Source organism: Canis lupus, chromosome 12 (genome assembly GCF_011100685.1).
Source record: "Canis lupus familiaris isolate Mischka breed German Shepherd chromosome 12, alternate assembly UU_Cfam_GSD_1.0, whole genome shotgun sequence".
In the NCBI taxonomy this organism is placed as follows: Eukaryota; Metazoa; Chordata; class Mammalia; order Carnivora; family Canidae; genus Canis; species Canis lupus.
The window spans coordinates 23,569,041-23,589,762 of record NC_049233.1 but is presented as its reverse complement, the minus strand read 5'-3'; the positions used below and the strand labels follow the sequence as shown (position 1 = coordinate 23,589,762).

The 20,722-nt window shown below is 36.3% G+C and overlaps 1 long non-coding RNA gene across 3 annotated transcripts in view; it reads right to left on the bottom strand.

Moving 5' to 3' along the window:
• Positions 1-4,482: 4,482 nt before the first annotated feature.
• Positions 4,483-20,722, bottom strand: part of LOC111098162 — a 28,392-nt gene continuing 12,152 nt past the window's right edge. The window contains exons 2-5 of one of the 3 annotated variants that reach the window (XR_005367418.1): positions 18,908-18,965; positions 6,894-6,980; positions 5,412-5,461; positions 4,483-5,011 (exon numbers count right to left, since the gene is read on the bottom strand). This is a non-coding gene — a long non-coding RNA (uncharacterized LOC111098162). Of the gene's footprint in view, positions 5,012-5,411; positions 5,462-6,893; positions 6,981-18,907; positions 19,457-20,722 lie in introns of those variants that run through there. The other 2 variants (XR_005367417.1, XR_005367419.1) reach the window with 2 other exon arrangements.

The following is a 20,722-nucleotide window of genomic DNA, read 5'->3' as shown; positions in this document are numbered from 1 at the left end:
TGCAGCACCTGCTTCCTGGCCCAGGAGTGGCTATTGATCAATTTCTAGCTTAACTGACATGTCATTCTACAACTTTGATGTGGACCCTAGAGGGGACTGAAGTCATTCAGTAGCAGAGCAGAGTCAGCCCAACGCTTGTTTTTTATTGTTTTTGCTTTTTTTAATTGAAGTGTAGTTGGCACACAGTGTTATATTAGTTTCTGGTGTACAGCATAGTGTTTGAGCAGATCTATATATTATACTGTGCTCACCACAAGTGTAGCTCCTATCTGTCACATACAATGCTATTAAAATACCACTGACTGGTAGCCCCGGTGGTGCAGCCGTTTAGCACCGCCTGCAGCCTAGGGCATGATCCTGGAGACCCTGAGTCGAGTCCCAGGCTCTCTGCATGGTGTCTGCTTCTCCCTCTGCCTGTGTCTCTGCCTCTCTCTCTGTCTCTATGAATAAATAATAATAATAATAAAATATTTAAAAATAAAATACCATTGACTATATTCCTTATGCTGTGCCTTTTATCCCTGTGATTTACTCATTCTGTAACTGGAAACCTGTATCTCCTACTTCCCTTAACCCATTTTTCCTATCTTACCATTCATCTCCCCTATGGCAACTATCTGTTTGTTCTATCTATGGGTATGTTTCTGCTTTCTGTTTGTTCATTTTGTTTCTTTAGATTCCACATATATGTGAAATCATACAGTATTTTTCTTTCTCTGACTTCACTTAGCATAATATTCTCTAGGTCTATCCATTGTTGTTGCAAATGACAAGATTTCATTCTTTTTTATGGCTGGGTAATAGTCCATTGTATATATGTACATCACATCTTGTTTATACATTCATCTATCAGTGGATGCTTGAGTTACTTCCATAATTTGATGGTTGTAAATAATGCTGCAATAAACATAGAGGTGTATATGTAATGAGGTGCAGGTAAGTAAACAGGTGATTCCAATACATTCTAAGAAAGGGGAAAATGCTATGGACTAAATTGTGTCCCTCCCAAAGTCATATGTGGAAGCCCTAACCCCCATGTGACCATATTTTGAGACAGGGCATATGGGTGGTAATGTAGGTTAAATGAGACCATAAAGATAGGGAACAAATCCTATAGGACTGATGACCTTGTAAAGAAAAGGAAGAGAGAAATCTTTCTACATGCATGGAGGAAAGGTCCTGTGATCACACAGGGCTTTATCAACAAGTCAGGAAGGTAGACTACCTTGATCTTGAACGCCTAGCCTCTGGAATTGTGCAAAAACTAATTTCTGTTGTTTAAGCCCATCAGTCTTATACTGCCATAAGTGTATTTTGTAAGTATACACATAAGTGTATACTGCCAAAGTGGTATTTTGTTATTTGCAGCCCAAGCTTATAGAACAGATGTGACGATAGGGAAAACTTATCTAAAGCAAAGATTATAAACATATTTGAAAGAGTAGGAGGCATTAGCATAACCAAGTCGTCAAGATAATGAAAATGAGCAAAGCCTGGGGGACTAGAAAAAGCATGGAGAATTCTGAGAATAAAACCTGTGGAATATAAGCCGTATTACTTTTAGTATCCCTACTTTTAAAATTGGTATCTCAAGGTGAAATATTTCTGTAATTTATCATGGCATATTGTTATGTCCTAATCTATTTGTACCTTGGACACATTTGAGATTAACTGAAAAATCACTCTTTGATCCCCAGTAGAGGGCAGCAAAATACATATATCCACTCACATAGAACCAAGCTATGATAATCTTTTTCTCCTTATAGTAATCATATAAACTATCACTATTCATATTTAATGCAAAAATTTTCTCAGTTTTCAAGCATGGTCAGATTTATATCCTTAAAATGTTATTCCAAAGAAGAAAAAAAAATTGTAACGTCTTTGTAAGTTGGACACCTAAACCACAGTTAATGAAGCTGTTTATGTTTTGATGTCTTGGCTATTTTATCTTTGTATGATTCATTCATCTAATTAAAGTGCTCTGGCTAGGAGCTTTGATTATATCTTCAGATTGATAACTCTGTTGTCAACGGAGAGGCTTGAAGCTCAGACCTGGTATTCCTCAGTTACAGATCTGGCCAGTTGGCTGTTGTTTTTTTTTTTGTTTTTTTTTAGCTTTGTTATGCCCAGGGCAGGCAGAAAGCTGCCCTTATCACTATCTAGAGTTTACAAGTGAGTAAATCAGATATCCTATAATCCTGGCACAGAGGATTGTTTAAAATGTCAGCACAAGAGGTTAGCGGTTCTGTGGGTAAAGCATTAAGAGCCTACGGGAGTAGTCCCCAAGGAGTGTGGGGTATGATGGGGAGCACAGAGGGAAACTCCAATTAAATGTCTGCCCATAATTTTAAGGGAAAAGACCAAAAATAGTCCCACAATTTAGTTAAATTGAACTGTGAATGTTTCTCCAGACTGTCCTAACAAAATTTTATCTTAAAAGGTATGTAGAAAAATTGTATCTTGCTCCAAATAACGTATTTGAAATAAAGAGCATTGCTGTTTCTAACTAAATCATTTCTAGATTGTGCCTTTCTAAAAGGCGGTTTTCACAGAGGAACTTTGGATAATAGATTTTAAAAGTCCCAGATTGACATTCTAGATGAAAATGACCTTTTGAAATCCCTGACTGGAGTATCATTATGCATAACAGAGAACTGAAACACAGTGACAGTGCTTTTCCATCATCTCCTCAATTCAGTTGCCATTCTGAAATCATATTAAAAAAATCAAATGTAAAAGTGTCTATGGCTCTTACAGAGTGAAATTCAAAGTGAAATTTTGAAATAAATTATTTCGATAACAAAAAGGACAAAAGAGTCCTGTGGTGTGATACTGGATGAAGCTGATAATTTCCCTGAATTTGTTTTCTTATCTCCGAAACAAAGGGTTTAAATTACTGTGTTTTTTCAACTTAGGCTGTACATTACAATCACCAAGGGAGCTTTATTTTTTTTAAAAGATTTTATTTATTCATGAGAGAGAGAGAGAGAGAGGCAGAGACACAGGCAGAGGGAGAAGCAGGCTCCATGCAGGGAGCCCGTCGCGGGACTAGATCCCGGGTCTCCAGGATGGCTCCCTGGGCTGAAGGCGGCGCTAAATCGCTGAGCCACGCGGGCTGCCACCAAGGGAGCTTTAAAAGAAATTCCCTCGCTTGGGCTCTACCAAGAGATTCTGGTGTAATTGGTTTGCTTTCCATGCAGAGGTAGTCTCTGTGCAAAGGCTTTGGGCCAGAGAATACAGCTCAATTGAAGCAGAATTCTGTATTTGTAGGTTTCAGGAAGCTGATGGTAGGAGATGGCAAAAGATGAGGGTGGAGATCCTGGGAGTGGGAAAAGGTAGGCGGAGGGAAGGAGAAGATGTGAAAGAATCCTGCAGGATTTTAAGAAGGAACTAGCTGGAAGAGATTTGCATTGCAAATAGATGACTCTAGCTGCTGTGGGAGTAGATGAAACCAGGCAGGATTAGAAGTGGAGAAGTTAATTAAATGCTAATGCCAGGGCACTGAAGATAAAGGAGAAGATAAAAGGATAAGATAGAAGCAGAGGGAATGGGAAAATAAAAGGCCATCTATTTATTCTCCTGAAATTGTGGAGAACTTCCAGAATGTACCCTAGTGACACCAGGAAGGAGAAGGCTTGCGCTGGTATAGCATGAGTTAGGGTATGAACCAAACATTTTAGACTTCCACCTGGCAGTTGACATAGAACAAGCATGTTTGCAAGGCTCAGGGCTGCATCTTCTAGGGACCTGTCTTGAAAATGTTGGCAGGGTCATCAACTGAACTGTGGTCTGGGATGTGAATGGAAAGGTATTAACTTCTGGCTTCTGCTGGGGCAAAACATGCCAGCCTGTCTCTGATGTTGGCTCTGATTGTGACAAGTCTCCACGCTTAAGGTCTTATTCACACCAGCCTTTCACTGATAACAGTAAAATGTATCTTTTCTTTTGTCTGATGCCTCAGGATTTAAGAGAAGGTGATTGTACTCATGTTGTGACCCTTTAGGAACATCTAATGATATAAATGCTGTGGCATTGGTCATCTGCACAAGTGTAAGTAGATGATGGGTAAGCTTTTTTATTTTTATAACATGGTGTATATTGGTTTGAAATAATTTCACGTCCACTCGTTTATGACGAAGACCAAAAAACATTGATTTTAGAAGTAAAGTTTTGATGAAGTAAGCTTTTCCATAGTGTCTCATCTCATCTTTGTCATTGATAAACATTCAGGAGTGCAGTTGCTGAAGGACCCTGCTGTGGCTTACCAATAGAAACCCATGAAGATGCACTGGTGCAAAATGACATGTAGATTATAGAAGGTGAGTGTTTGTAAGGACTATCTAAGAGTATTTGGTCCAGACAAGGTGACTGCTGATCTAAATAGCTCTCCCAAGACCTTGGGGCAATTAGCTATTGCTGCAGTAAACACAACTCTCTTAACAGGGGTGCAGAAAACCATGCAGCACTTCTTTTGCCCATCAACAGTGGTGTCCTCCTTCCTTAGCAATGTGCTCTAGCAATTGTTGGACTGGCAGCCAGACATAAACTATCAGTTGGCTAAGCCATCTCACTCAAGTACAACTCGTATAAGAGTACACCTCAACTAAATGTGGGCTCTATTTTTTTCACCTCCCCTTGCCTGGAACAACTGCGTGATTATCATTTGTTTGAAGTAGGTTATTTCTTCACTGGCTTTTGAAGAGATATTACCCTATATGCCCTGGGTTGTGAAATTCCTGCAGTGAACTTGTACTAAATAAATCACTGGCTAAGATGAACTCAGTCTCTGAGCATTTAATTTGCCACCCCAAAGCAAAACATGTGGATGCTAAGGTCAAGCAGACTGTTTGATGAGGAGCTGAAAGTCTATGAAATGGGTGTCATCTTGTCTGGAAAAGCTCCATAAATCAACCTAGCTGAGTAGATGAAAGGATGCACTCCAGTCTCCCCAGGTCATCTGCAGTCAGCCTGAATTCTAGGAGGAAAACACCTTGCAGAAGAAAAAGCCCTGAAACCAGAAATGGGAAAGAGAAGTTTTTAGAGCCAAATCCCAGCAATCGTTAATGATTGCCTGGAGGAAAGCAAAATCTAATTTAGCTGTGATTTTCCTTGCCTTGGGCTGAAGTGGTGAGGTTAAGGGAGCTGGGGAGACCAAAAGGAGTATCTGAGCATGTGGGTTGGATTTAGAGGGAAATCAATTTGAAACCGTGTTGGTTTTTGATTTTTCCATCTTTGACCTCTCTTAGGGACTTTCCAGAAACAAACTTGAATTCTGTAAACTTGAATAATACCTTTACTAATCTTGGAATTAACTGTATGAACTATGAATTTTATACATTTACATATTAAACTCAGGTGCAGATTTTTCACAGTTACATAGAATTGAGGAGAACAGTAAGGATTCAAACCTAAATCCTGTCCCCAGAGATGAGGCCATGCTCCAGCATATTGCTCACTCCTGTGAGAATTAAAAACTACATAAATTATGTGTTTTACTTTATTGTTAATTTTAACTGATTTTCCCTATTTCTCCTCATGATGAATTGAACGGTAACAGAAATCTTAAATCTCTATATTTCCTTAAGAATTATTAAAAAGGGAGGACCTAGGGAAATGGTGCCTAATTCATGCCAGTTTTGGTATATTAAAAGGTAAACTGAGGCATTATAAAAAGTATAAGACTTGCATAAAAATAGATTGTGATCAGGGGATCCCTGGGTGGCTCAGCAGTTTGGCACCTGTCTTCGGCCCAGGGCATGATCCTGGAGTCCCGGGATCAAGTCCCACATTGGGCTTCTTGCATGGAGCTTGCTTCTCCCTCTGCCTGTGTCTCTGCCTCTTTCTGTCTCTGTGTGTCTCTCATGAATAAATGAATAAAATCTTAAAAAAAAAAAAAAAAAGACTGTAATCAAGTAGAACCCAACTGGAAGTTGTTCCACTGGATAGGAGCTGGGGGAAGACTTACAGACAGAGGTGGAAGCAAAGCAAGAAAAGTATTTGATTGGCTATAGCTTACACAGGTACCTTATTTGGGAAAGGTTAGTTGGCTGTTTGTGATTGGCTATTTATGATTGGTTTCAATTTCTTAATCTTAAGGCATTTCACTTTTAGGTTTTGGTTTCCTTATGCAGGCTATGAAGGCATTAGAGCCACCTCAATCTAATGGTCTCTTTGTTTGATTAATTTAACAGTGGTTACCCTATAAGGCTCCTAATGGGAACTTCTTTCTCTGGTGATTTAACCAAACAAATATTTCCAGATCCAGAGATTAATGAATGAACTTAATAACTCATTTTAAATTACAAATGAAGAAGTGATAGAAACTAAGAAAATCAGGAGTATTAGATGTAATTCAAAAATGCTGTCAGAGATGTATTTTCTTTTCTCAAGACTCATTAAGTTTTGTACTAGAAAGGATTTATTGGACAGTTGAACCTTTGAGGATCGCTTAGGACTTTGGAAAAAAAAAGGATTGGTCCTCATACAACTGAGAGCAATATGGAAAGGATAGGAAGTAGCTCAATGGAAAGAGCTTATCCTCCTGGGTTACTTGGGCAAGGATCAACCATAATCAGGAAATATACACTTCAAATATTATTCAGAAAGGAACTGTGAGGATGCAGAATGTTAGTGATTCAGGCTGAGATAGCCTTGCCATGGAGACTAAGTTTTCATCAAAGCAGTGGGTGCACATGTATTCATTCCCCTTTATGCCACATTAAGTGAAAAGATTGAAAGATAGATAGTTAATATTCCCCCTTCTGTATGGGTCCAGGGAAACAAAAGGCCTAGTTAAAAAAAAAAAAAAAAAAGGGTGAATAGAGAAGGGCAAAGAACAGAGTATAATGTTGGAGGATTGCTTTGATCATAGACCTTGTGAGTTAACTTACCATATTTAGATGCAAAATGTTAATGCTAATTAGCACTTTGTTTAAGCAAACGAAGTGGAAGAAAAAGTCTATGGTTAAAGATGGTGTCTGTGAGGATAAAAGGAAAGAATGTTAAGAAGCAAGCAGACATTTTCTGAATTTATCTTCTTTAAAATTTCAGAAACTAGATCTCAGATTCTTTATCTATCTGCCCACGGATCTCTTTGATAATAATATATTTAACTACATTTAAGAAAATTTTTCCTTTCTAGCTTCTCTAAATTTAAGTATCAGCAGCTGTACTGGCTTTCATTTAACTGACAGACACTCCACACCTTACCAAGAAATGGAAAGTGGGGTAGATCTTTTTAAGCCTTCATAGGAATAACTTGTACCCATATAAGAAAAAAGAGGGGAAAAAGACAGTTGGCTCTGATTAGTTTTATATCACATCATACCATAATTCCATTGTTCATTTTTAAGGCAAACTAGTTAAAATTCTAGAGGTATTAGCTCACATAAGAAATGATCACTGTCTCTAATAACACCCAGAGAGTAAAAGATGAATGCTGTTGTCTGTCTCTATGAAATGTTAATGGCCCCAGGCAGGTTTTAGAGTTTTGGAAGCCAAAGGGGGAAGAAACATGGATCTGTTGAGTTCTTGGGTTCTGTCAAGAACAGTTACATTAGAACGCCAAAAGAGAGACATTAATAACAACAGCTACTATTGATTAATTGACTTCAAAAAATCCCTCCTTTAGTATTTATAGCTTCCTTAGGACTAGGTAATATGATTTTCAGTTTATAAATGAAAACGCTGAGCTTTATATGACTAGATAGTGATGAATCCAAGATTCAATCCAGATCTGCCAGGCTCCAAAGCTCGTTTTCAGTGTAAGTACAACTAAAATGTGTTCTCTATATAGTCCATGTGGCAATACAGTGTTTCGTTGGCGACTATAGGCCATCTAATTGTTCTATGACTGTGTCTGGCACAGTTTTTCACTGCCTTCCAATTTATCCAGTTCAATTGGAAGATGTTGCACTGCTTTTGTTCTGTCCTTGGGATTGTTGTTTGCAGGTTTCTTTCAGAGTGACTCTCCTACATCAATTTTGGGACCTCTCTCAAGTGTTCTACTAATTTTCTGTGCAATTTGTTCATGACGGCATTTTTGTTTTTAGCCTTGTTTCTATTTTTCTTTTTCACTCTCCTCCTGTGAAAGGAGTCTGTGAGCTTGTTAAAGGCAAGTTTCCTACATTATTTCTTTATCACTCTCCTCCTGTGAAATGAGTCTGTGAGCTTGTTAAAGGCAAGTTTCCTGCATTATTTCAAAATATGTTTTCAAGTACACCTCTTGCCAAGACTTAAAATTCTTTTTCAACCATATTTGATAGTATCAAGATCATACAGGGATGCCTGGATGGCTCTCTGTGGTTGAGTGACTGACTGCCTTTGGCTCAGGTCATGGCCCTGGGATGGAGTCTTGGGATGCAGTCCTGCATCAGGCTCTCGCAGGGAACCTACTTCTCCCTCTGCCTATGTTTCTGCCTCTCATGAATGAATGAATGAATGAATGAATGAATGAATAAATAAATAAATAAATAAATAAAATCTTTTTTTTTTTTTTTTTTTTTTTTAAAGATCATATAAGGGAGGGTAATGGTGGTATCTATAAGCCTAGGATGTTGGTGAGTTGAGTAAAATTCTCAGAAGAACACCTGGGACAGAGTACTTGATAACTACTGGTTATCATAACAACTTTCTGGTGATTGGCATATTCTTTTAAACCTCTGCAATGATGACAAGAACACAGGGGAACCAGGAAGTTTTTTAGCAGTGTAGGTTTTGGACAGAGCTGTCATTTCCTGGCTGTGTGGCCTTGAATCTAGTTATGATAAGCACCAGCATTCTCATCTTTGAAAAGAGAAGGGCAATGACATCTCAGAGGTTTGTTTTTAAATGTGATAATTAATTTTAAAATATAGAACAAGTACCTGACACATAGTAGGCACCCAATGGAGGAGAGCTGTTACTAATGATTTTCTCAGGCTAGTGGGGCTGGTTTTCTCAGGCTAGGCACCACCTTGTCGTGTGTGGCTAATCAGTAAAATGTACTAACAAATTTGGCCCATGCAATTAGTTACCAGATCTCACCTCAGACTTTGATCCTAACTCTTTCTCTAATCTCCTATTTAGTAGAATTAGTGAAGCCCCTTCATTGGAATATCCTACCATCACTTAACTGTGAGTGTGTAAAACAGAATTCATTTTTTCACCTTTGCTGGCTTAATTCCCTCCATCGTCATTGGTAGTAACACCGTTAACTCTAGCTCAGCTAGAGAACTGCTCTTTTTGCAGTAACTTAACAGGTAGGCTGCCATCCAGATTGCAGCCCCTCTAGTTGGTACTGACAGTGCTGAAAGGCAGTGGCACACAGTTCCTCTGCTTCCTGAAATGTGATGACATTATTTCCCTGAAAAAATCCATCTGACCTAAGATACTGAGGAATCAGATCTCATTGTTGCTGAGAATTGCAACTAATTGTGAATTTTCAGGACCTATTTAGGTATATGTTGTAAATTATTGCTCCTATTTCATCTATTCACTCATTAAATAACTCCTTGGAAGTAAATGAACATACTTACTTTCTTCTGTGATTCTGGCAAAACTGACTTTTATTATTTGAACGAATTTTACTGTATCTACATAACAAAAAATGTACTCAAACATTCCATTTAAAGTATGTGAAAAACAAGCACTGTGTTTTCTTTTTTAACATCCCCAAATCCCTTGTTGTTATATGGCAATAAGAAAATGAGGCTTTGAAGAATTTTAAGCATTGAGTCTAATTTAATGCTTTGAAATTATTGAACACTAGATAGAAAATTAGTTTGGGGGAAAGTGGGAGAAGAGACAATAGGAAAAAAATACATATGTTGCTAAGGAAAATCATAATTCACAGTTTCATTTTTTTCTAATGTTGCACTAATTTAATATTGGTGCTTTCTAAGGACATGACCACATTATCCAATTGCCAGTGGAATAATGTGTTTTTTTGGTGCCAAATTCTACATTCCACAGGGCTAACTGCCGATGAAATTAGAAGAGCTTGTTGAATATTAGAGATCATGGCCTGTTGGGGTGGAAATTAAAGAAAAATATTCAACCACATAACTTTTTATGCCTAGAATTATCTAATTTTTACATTGGAAATTGGCAAGGAAACATTCTTTCCCAATGTTATTTATATGAAAATCTGTATAAACGCCTATGAAATGAAATTTGTACATAATGTTACTCAGGGGAAAGAATATTCTGAGGGCAAAAATAATAGCAATGGTTTTGTTTGCTGATTACATAAAAGATAGTTCAAATGAAAGTAAATAAATCAAGTAACCATTACCATCTTCTCTTTTTACAATTTTGAAATTGCCTAAAATTGATCTGTATTTTATTTTTCTATCTTCTGCCTTTCTTTTTTCTCCTTTTGTTCCTTTTTGCTTAGATAAGCCCAAAATATAATCTAAAATTTGATTTTTAACATGTATATTAAATAAATATAATAGGCTTTTAAAAAACACTATGGAAATGTAAATTGTATATCATATAATGCATCTATTTTTAAGTGTATATTTTGATACATTTTGACAAATGAATATGCTCATGAAACTATCACTACAGTTAAAATATAGAACATTTCTATCATCCCTGAAAAGTTTTCTTGTGTTTTTTCCCCCAACAATTTACTTCTCTTCCAGTCCTAGGAAGTCCTTGATCTGCTTTCTGTCACTATAAGATTAAAATTTTCTTTTCTAGAGATCTGTATAAATAGAATCATACATTAAATAATCCTTGGTTTCTGGCTTCTTACATTCAGCATGTCTTTGAGATTCATCTGTGCTTTTCTATGTCTGTCAATAGTTTATACTTTTTTTGTTGCTGAATAGTATTTCTTTATATGATTATATTTCATTTTAATTATTCATTCATCTGTTTATGGAAAGTTGAGTTATTTCTGGTGTGAGACAACTGTGAATTAACAGTGCAATGGACACCCATTTGCAAGTCTATGTGGAGATACACTTTCATTTTTCTTGAGTGTTAGGCATAGCATTACTGAATTGTAAGTGTATTCTTTGTAAGCAACTGTATTTTCTGGATAGAATCCTTTGTTCTCTAGTGCACATATTTTCTTCAAGTGTATGGCTTGCATTTTTATTTTAACATATCCTTCAAAAAGTACTTTAAAATTTTATGATGTACAATTTTTCTTTTATAGTTTCCAATTTTTGTGCTTCCTCTAAGAAATCTTTGTGTATCCTGAGATCATGAAGACTTTTTTCTTTGTTTTCAAGCTAGAATAGCACTGTCTGATAGATATTTCTGCAATGATGGAAAACTTTTCATAACTGTAGCCACTAACCACACATGGCAACTGAGCATTGAAAACATGCCTAGTGCAACTGAGGAATTGAATTTTCAATTTAATTTGAATTTACTTAAATTCGAATAGCCACATGTATCTAATGGCTACTGTATTGGCCAACATAGGTCTAGAAATTTTTATATTTTTAAAAGCTTTTGTGTTCAGGCAGGTCTACAATCTATTTTGAGTTAAGTTTTGTATAAATTGGAAAGTAAGGTTCAAGATATATTTTTCACCAAAAAGGCTATAAGCACTGTTGAAAAGACTGTCATTTTCCCAATGAATTACTTTGGCACTTTTGTCAAAAATCAATTGATTGTAGCTATAGGGTATGTTTCTATTCTATTGACGTAAGTTTATCCTTAGGCCAATACCACACTACCTTTATTACTCCTGAGAGAGAACTTGAGATCAGGTAGTATGAGCTAGCTTTATTTTTCTTTTCCAAAGTTGTTTTGGCTATTTTAAGTGCTTTGCATTTCCATTAAGATTTTTGAAACAACTTATTAACTTCTACAAAAGCAGCCTGCTGGAATTTGATTGGGATTGCAATGAACTATTGGCTATTTTGGGGAAAATTGACATTTAAAAATAGTTCATCTTCCCATCCCTGAGCATGGTATATTTCTTCATTTTATGTCTCTCAGTACTTTTTTGTAGTTTTCATTATACGTTATTTAGCAAAATTTATCCTTAAGTAATTCATGTTTTTGAATGCTTTTGTAACTGGATTGTTTTAAACTTCAATTTTCTTTGTTCCTTCCTGATACAGTTTGTAGAAATACTGTTGTTGTTGTTTTTTTTTTTTTTATATTGACCTTTTACTCTGGGACCTTACTAAATGTACCTGTTATTATTAGTTCAAGTAGCTTTTTTTTAGATTTGTTAGAATTTCAAAAAAACAGATGTAGGTTACATAAATTTTTGTATTTCCCCCTTTTTATACTTCATTAATTTCTGCTCTTTGTTTCTTGCCCTGACTTACTTTGATCTAATTTTGCTTTTTGTTTTCTAGTTTCTTAAAGCAGACAATCAATATTAGACCTTTCTTATTTTCTACCATAAGCATTAAAAGCTATCAGTTTCTTTCTAAGCATTGCTTTAACTTCATCCTAAAATTTTGATTTGCTGTTTTTCATTTTCATTAAGTTCAAAACATTTTCTAATTCCCCTTGTGATTCCTTGTTTGATATATAGAGTATTTAAAATTGTGTTATTTAGTTTCCACATATGTGGGTATTTTTCAGATTTCTTTCTGTTACTGATTTCTAGTTGAATTTCATTGTCAGAAAAAAGTATCAATTCTTTTAAATTTAATAAGACTTATTTTATGGTCTTATCAAATTATGGTCTATTCTGGAAATATACTATCTATACTCCATTTATGGAATAGTCCATAAATTAAATCATATTGGGTAATAGCATTGTTCAAGTTTTCTCTATTCTTAATGATTTTCTGTATACTTGTTCTCCCAATGCTAAAAGAGGAGTATAGAAATTTCCAACAAAGTTGTGGAATTTTTTCCCTTCTAGTTCTGTTAGTTTTTTCCTTATGTATTTTGTAGCTCTCTTACATAGTGCATACACATTTAGGAATGTTATGTTTTCTTGATGAATTGATTCCTTTTTGGTTATAAATTCTCCTCTTTATTCATGGTAGTAGTCCTTGTTATGAACTATGCTTTGATGTTAATATAGACACTCAGCGTTCTTTGGAAAATAATTTACATAATAATATTTTTTCCATCTTTTGACTTTTATCTACATCTTTACATCAAAAGTGTAAAGATTTCTTGTAGGCAGTTATAGTTGGTCTTGCTTTGTATTGGTCTGTGTTCAGTTAGATTGTTTAGGTCAGAGGTCAGCAAACTTTCATTCATTCATTCATTCATTCACTCATTCATTCAAGAGAGACAGAGAGAGCATGAGCAGAGGGAGAGGGAAAAGCAGACTCCCTGATGAGTCAGGAGCCTGAGACACTCAGGGCTGGGTACCGGACCCTGAGATCCTGACCTGAGCCAAAGTTAAGCTAAAAGCTTAACCAACTGAGCCACCCAGGTTGAGGTGCTGAGCCACCTTCAGCAAACCTTATTTATAAAGAGCCAGGTAGTAAATATTTTAAGTTTTGCAGGTCATACAGTCTCTCCTTACATCTACTCAACTTTATCATTCCAGTGCAAAAGAATACATAGACAATATATAAATAAATGAGGATCACTGTGTTCCAATAAAACTTTTTTACAAAAACAGGTAGCAGACTGATTTTAGTACATAGGCCCTAGTTTGCTGACCCCTGATTTTGACCATTTCAATTTAAAGTAATTATTAATCTGGTTGGGTGTATAGTTACCATCTTTCTATTTGTTTTCAGCCTGTTCCATCTATTCTTCATTACATTTTTCTTTTTCTTTTTTTTTTTAAAGACTTTATTTATTCATGAGAGACACACACACACAGAGAGAGAGAGAGAGAGAGAGAGGCAGAGACACAGGCAGAGGGAGAAGCAGGCTCCATGCAGGGAGCCGGACGTGGGACTCCATCCCGGGTCTCCAGGATCACGCCCTGGGCTGAAGGTGATGCTAAACCGCTGAGCCACCTGGGCTGCCCTACATTTTTCTTTATTCTTCTAATGGATGTAGTATATTTTGATGTTCTATATTATCTCCGTTATTGAGTTACTGGCAATACTTATGTTTTTTATTATTGTAGTAGTATCTCTAGGTTTTACAACATGTATTTATCTATATTTCTCTTTTGTTATGCCAAAGAAAAGCCTACATTCTTTATCATCTGTACTTCATAAAGAATATATTTGTTCTGCATATGCATTACCTCTTTTTTTTTTTTTTTTTATTTATTTATGATAGTCACAGAGAGAGAGAGAGAGAGAGGCAGAGACACAGGCAGAGGGAGAAGCAGGCTCCATGCACCGGGAGCCTGATGTGGGATTCGATCCTGGGTCTCCAGGATCGCGCCCTGGGCCAAAGGCAGGCGCCAAACCGCTGCGCCACCCAGGGATCCCATGCATTACCTCTTTTAAAAAATTGATATTCTTGGCTTATTTAAAGTAAGAAAAAATGCCAAATTCATTTTATAGTTATTTGATTTTAGAAAACTTAAAAAGTAATTATTTGGAAAAAAGCCCAACCTACAGCAAACTTATAGAATATTTGAAAATATGTTATTGGATATTTAGCAAATATATATATTTTTAAAGATTTATTTATTTATTCATGATAGACATAGAGAGAGAGGCAGAGGGAGAAGCAGGCAGAGGGAGAAGCAGGCTCCATGCCGGGAGCCGGACGTGGGACTCCACCCCGAGGCTCCAGGATCGCGCCCTGGGCCAAAGGCAGGCGCCAAACCACTGAGCTACCCAGGGATCCCCTAGCAAATATAATTGATCCCAAAATCTTATACATAACAAAACAACAATGAAAAAACAATGAAAAAAATCTCTAAATGACTAATAGATTATATTAGTAAGAGCTAGAGGATCCCACAAAATATAAGGCTGTTGCAATCCTAAATTAATGAAATGAGGAAGAAGATTCTCTTATTTAATTATAGATCTTATAAGTCTCATGGAAACTTTACCTATACATATCAAAATGAGAACTATGATACCAAACCCAGTAAGACTCGTGATCACATTTGTAAAATTGGAAGTCAGGAATAAAACAAAACTACCAGAGAGACTCAGTTGAGTCTTTGTGTATGACATTTTGAACAATATGTTCATTTGAACAATATGAAGAAAGCTCTCAGATGTTCTTTTTTTAAATTTTTCTTTCAAAGATTTTACTTATTCATTTGACAGAGAGGGAGAAAGAGCACAAGCCAGGAGAGCAGCAGAGGGAGAGAGAGAAGCAGGCCCTGTGCTAAACAGGGAGCCCCCAATGGAGGTCTTAATCCCAGGGTCCTTCCTGAGCTGAAGGCAGATGCCTAACTGACTGAGCCACCCAGGCACCCCTCGGATTTTCTTTTGAAAGAATCCCTGGATCTGTTGTATGAGCAAGTTATAGCCTCATGCCAAATTAGCCAGCTGTGGAAGCTGAATTTTTAATTGCCTTCCTTCCCTTGAATATGCATCTTATTCTAGCCCAGCATCTGGTTCAGCTTCCCCAAATTAAAGCCTTGCTATATTCTGATAGCCTTTGTATTTACTTCCAGCAAATCTCATCTGGTCATGTTGAAAAGAGATGGTTTCGAACTGAATGAAGGCAAATGCAATACCACCTTGTCTAACAGGTTATAAATGTACAAAAGTTATTATCCTAGATGATGGTGCATGATTAAAATAAAATTTCGGAGAAACTTTGATTTGTAAAGGGACACTGGAATTGTCAGATACTGTCATCTCATCCTGTAGTGTCCTTCTGGGCAACTTCTAAGAGAGTTGTAGAAGAAGCAGCTGTTTCGTTTTTTTAAAAGATATTTTGAGATAAGTGGAGAGGAGGGAGAGGAAGGGAGGGGAGAGGAAGGGAGAAGAGAGGAAAGAAAGGTGACTGTAAAAGGGAAGAGAGTAACATTTATGTGTAAGTACTTTCAAAAGTCAAGTTAAGTACCGTCCTATTTGTGGACTTCGGTAAGGAACAGAGAAGTTGGCTGAACTTTGAAACAAGGACAGTGGGTGTCTCTAAAGTTGCTGCAAGCGCTGCACCACTGTATTTCAATCAGTGTGTGGAGAGAGTGGTGAAATCCACTTGGATGTGGCTGTGACTGGAAAGAATGACCTTAGTCCATTGTAGAAGGCCATGGTTCCCTCAATGTTTATAGCCACCAAACTCATTATGTATTAGAAATTTGACCATATGAGCTTCAGAATACAACTGTTTTATTTTAAGTTCAAAATTAAATGTGTCTGCCTGTAATTTTTACTAAAGAAAGGAAGGGAGTTAAGTTATAAGACACTTAATTTGTTTAAAAGCAGCCTGTAAAAAAGATGGTATATTTGGGAGGAAAATATTATTGGTATCTTTAGAAAAGTCTCAGTTTACAAAGACAGCTCACAAGAACTAAATAGAATAAGTAGAACAAGTAGTTTTGTTCCATTTTAGAGAAAAATATGGAGGCAAATAATTATTGGCTTCCCTAATATCAAGAATCTAGTTAAAAACACAAAATACACCAGAACATTTCTCTCTTAATTCCTCAGGCATTATATTTTCTTCTCAAGTTTCCTGCCTCACTCTGTACTCATGCACAATACCAACAAATCCTGCTTAAATCTTTATAGATGTTGGAGGCTGAAGTAGTGTCAAGAAACATGGTCATTTTAATAGCCTTTGAATACCTGCAGCACATATTGGAGACACTGGATTTGAAAAGTAAGAATGTAATCATTTATTTTAATGGATTGTTATGTGAATTGGTTTGTTGAAATAATCATGTTTCTCAATTGTGAACTTCATTATGTTATTTTTTTAAAATGAGAATTAGAACATATTTGATTATCTTTTATTGACATATTTTTTGATAATGTAACACATTTGTATAAACTGTGAAGCTCTCCAGTCTGGGGATTACAAGTATTTTATTTTTTTTACTTGGATTTTCAAGATATGAGAATCTTGGCACATCATCTGTATTTCTGTATTCCAATAAATAGTCTGAATAATCATGATACTGAAAGAAGATCGTATTTGGAACTAATTTTACTTCAGCTTCTGCTTCCATAGAACATGCATTCATAATTTCTCTGAAATTCTCATAATTCATTAGGTTTTTAAAATAAAAAGATACTATGAGTGGAGCTTAAAGGGTAGAATAAAAGGTAAAACACTAATAATCTATTACTTTTTCAAAATTTGTTTGGACCTTTGTTCAGACATATGGGCTCAAACAAAATATCTTTGGGGCAACTGGGAAATTTGAATATGGATTGGTACTATATGATATTGTTAATTTGTTAATTTTGATGACAGTGCGACATCTGTGTTTTTAAGATAGCACTTACTTAAAGATGCAGACTGACATGTATATGGATAAAATGGATTATAACAATGCTGATAATTATTGATTGTAGATATTAGATATGTGAGGGAGAGTCTTTATACTATTCTAATTTTGTGTAGATTTAAAATTTCCATAATGCAAAGCTTTTTTTAAAAATAGGAACCGATAAATGAAGGTAATAGATACGATTTGTAGGAGGTGTTCCAAGACAATTAGGGAGACCAGGGAGGCCTTACTAAGAGGGTGACAGTAGAGCAAAGATTTGAATATGAGAAACAAGAAATCCAGTGGCTGAAAAGGAATGAATAATGGGTAAAATAGTAGGAGGTGGTGTCAGTTAACAGGATAGGTGAGAGGTATGCGGGACAGGATCCAACAAAGAGTTCATATCCAAAATATATAAAGAATACCTTCCAGCCAATAAGAAAAAAGGCAATTCAATAAAAAAAATATATATACAAAAGACTATAACAGGCACTTTAGAGAAAGGAAGTGAACTGTAAGAATATGAAAAGGTGCTCTACTTCATTAGGCATCAGAGAAATGCAAATTAAAACCACAATGCTACACCACTACATACTCACAGAAAGGTTAAAATGTAAAAGGTAGGAAAAAAAAAAATGTAAAAGGTAGGGAATACTAGGTAGTAGAGAGGAAAGAGCGTTCTCATACATTAGTGTTAGAACAGAGGATATAAAACTAATATGCTGGTGTTGAGTGTCTAAATTGGTATAAACTGCAATATCTATTAAAATTGAAAATATATATACCTTATAGACTAGCAATTCTATTTCTAGGTACATCTCCAGCAATAAAAGCATATGTGTGCTCACTGAAAGAGCTGAACAAGAATGTTTACTGCAGCACTGTTCTTAATATCCCAGAACAGAACTACCCAAATGCCCAGCCATAGTTAAATAGATAAATAGTTTTATATTCACAAAATGTATACTGAATGGCATTTAGAATGACAAAGTAAACAGTATAGATAAATGTCACAAAAATATTGAACAAAGGATGCAGACACAAAAGACTTAATGTTGTGTGATTCTATTTATGTAAGGTTCACACAAATAGTAATGAACAGTGCCTACTCTTAGGGAAAAAGTTCCTGGAAAGGAGGATGGTGGATTTTGGGGAGCTGGTAATGTTCTGCTTCTTGGTCTGGATGTTAGTTTAACAGGGAGTTCAGTTTCTGAATAGCCACCAACCTGTACACTGATGATTTATGCACCTTTCTGCTTCCAGACAATGCATCAATAAACTATTTATTTATTTATTTTTAAAGATTTTATTTATGTATTCATGAGAGACACACACAGAGAGAGGCAGAGACACAGGCAGAGGGAGAAGCAGGCTCCATGCAGGGAGCCCGATGTGGGACTCGATCCCGACTCCAGGATCACGGCCTGAGCCAAAGGCAGACACTTAACCGCTGAGCCACCTAGGCATCCCTTGCATCAATAAACAATTTAATCATGTAGGAGTATCTTGCCACATCCAGTACTTGGACTCCACTACCCATGCTGAAGAAAAGGGACATAGGACATGATGGATTGTTGGTTTAAAAAAAAAAAAAAAAAGTAGAAGACTTGCTTTCCCAACCCACAGCTGTAACCTCTAGAGTTAAAGATACTGAAACATACATACATAGTGAGTTCTCTTGCTCTTGGAAAGGAGACATCTGTTCCAAAGCAAGTGGGCCGAACTGTAAATAAAAAATGAAAATATGATGAGACATATTTTCTTGTCAGCTTTATGGATGGTAATAATGTTCCTTATTTTGTGTTATGCAACAGAACATTTTATATAGCATCATGATGCCAAGTATTGGCATCATTTTAATACCAATTAGAGTTTACAGAAAAAGAATATTTAAATGTAGACATTACAGGCTCTTTGAAAGCCAAAAATTATTACAGCTTTTTGAATTAGAAATGGAAATCTACTGAAGCATTTTACAAATTTTAATTCTCAATTAAGTAAATACTGGTAGCTATAATCTGCATAAACAGAAAACTCTGTGGGGTCCTTGATAATTTTTTGATTGTTTTTTTTAAAGTAAGCTCTAGGCCTAATGTGGGGCTTGAACTCATGACCCTCAGATCAAGAGTCACATGCTCTACTGACTGAACCAGTCAGGAGCCCCATGGGGCCTTACTAATTTTTTACAAGAGGAGATATGAAAACCACTATGGATTATCCCCATTCCTTGCTCATTGTTATGTCATTGTTCTGAAATTCCAAGCCTGCAATTGAGTCCTTGGTTAGGCCTGGGCCTGTGGTCCTTCTAGCTCAGGAAGCTGGTTTTCAGAAACCTGAGAAATCTTGATTAAAGATAGATTGCTCTTTGGCATTATGAATCCTTTGTCTATTTTATTTATTATATTTTTGTTTTTCTTTACTCTTTAATTTTTTCTCTTTTTGTTATTTTTCTCAATTTTCCTTTATCTTTTTTTTTTAATTTTTAAAATTTATCTTGTTAGGGTTTTTTTGTTTATTTTTGTTTTGGTCTAGCAATTATATTTTGATTTAATTATAAAGATCAGTTATCAGATATGCTTTGGAAATGATTTTCTTTTAAAGTGATTTTGACCAAGTTTCTCACCAGCTTTTCCAAATTTTAAGCTGCCCTTGGGACACCTTGACTCCAACCCCAATAGTAAGTCCAACACACTGCAGTGCCTCTCAGTCACCTCTGCTGAGCAGGTAGCCTGTGTTGGCAGCTCCTGATCTCTCAAGAACATCACCAAGGGCTACCTCACCAAGGATAACTTCACCAAGGTGAAAAACTGACCCAGAACATTCTGACTCAGAAAGAGATAGCTGTGAAGATCACTGACAAAACTCAACAGAACTCAGCTTCTGGAAATGGTTTAATGAAGTTGGAATCACAAAGGCTTTGAATCAACCCAACGTAGTGAAATTTTTTGAAGGGATAGAGACCGAGGAAATACCCTATCTTCTCATGGGGTGGACTAGTGGATGAGAGGTATCTGAGTACCTGGTAGCCCAGGGAGTAGGAAAGAAAGAAGCCTGAGCCAAATGCCACCATCTAGCATCTAACTATGCAGTACTGTCACTGGAAGTTTATTGTCCATAAAGACTTAGAGACAGAAAACCTGCTCTTGGATGCTGACATGAACATCAAGATTGCAGACTTAGTCTGCAGCACGAAATTTGGCAGGAAGCTGAACCCTTTCCGTGGCAGTCCTCGTATGCTTCCCCAGAACTCTTCCAGGGCTAAATGTAGGATGCACCCCTGGTAATTATGTGTTGCTTGGGAGTTACCGTATACACACTGGTTAACTGTTTTCTGCATTTTGATGGACGGAATTGGCAGAAACTGCAAGAGCCAGTAGTGAACAGAAAATACCATTTCCATTTTACATATCCATAGAGTCTTAAAACCTCAAGAAGTTTCTTATCCTCAATCTCAGCAAGAGAACCTAACTGTGCCAGGGT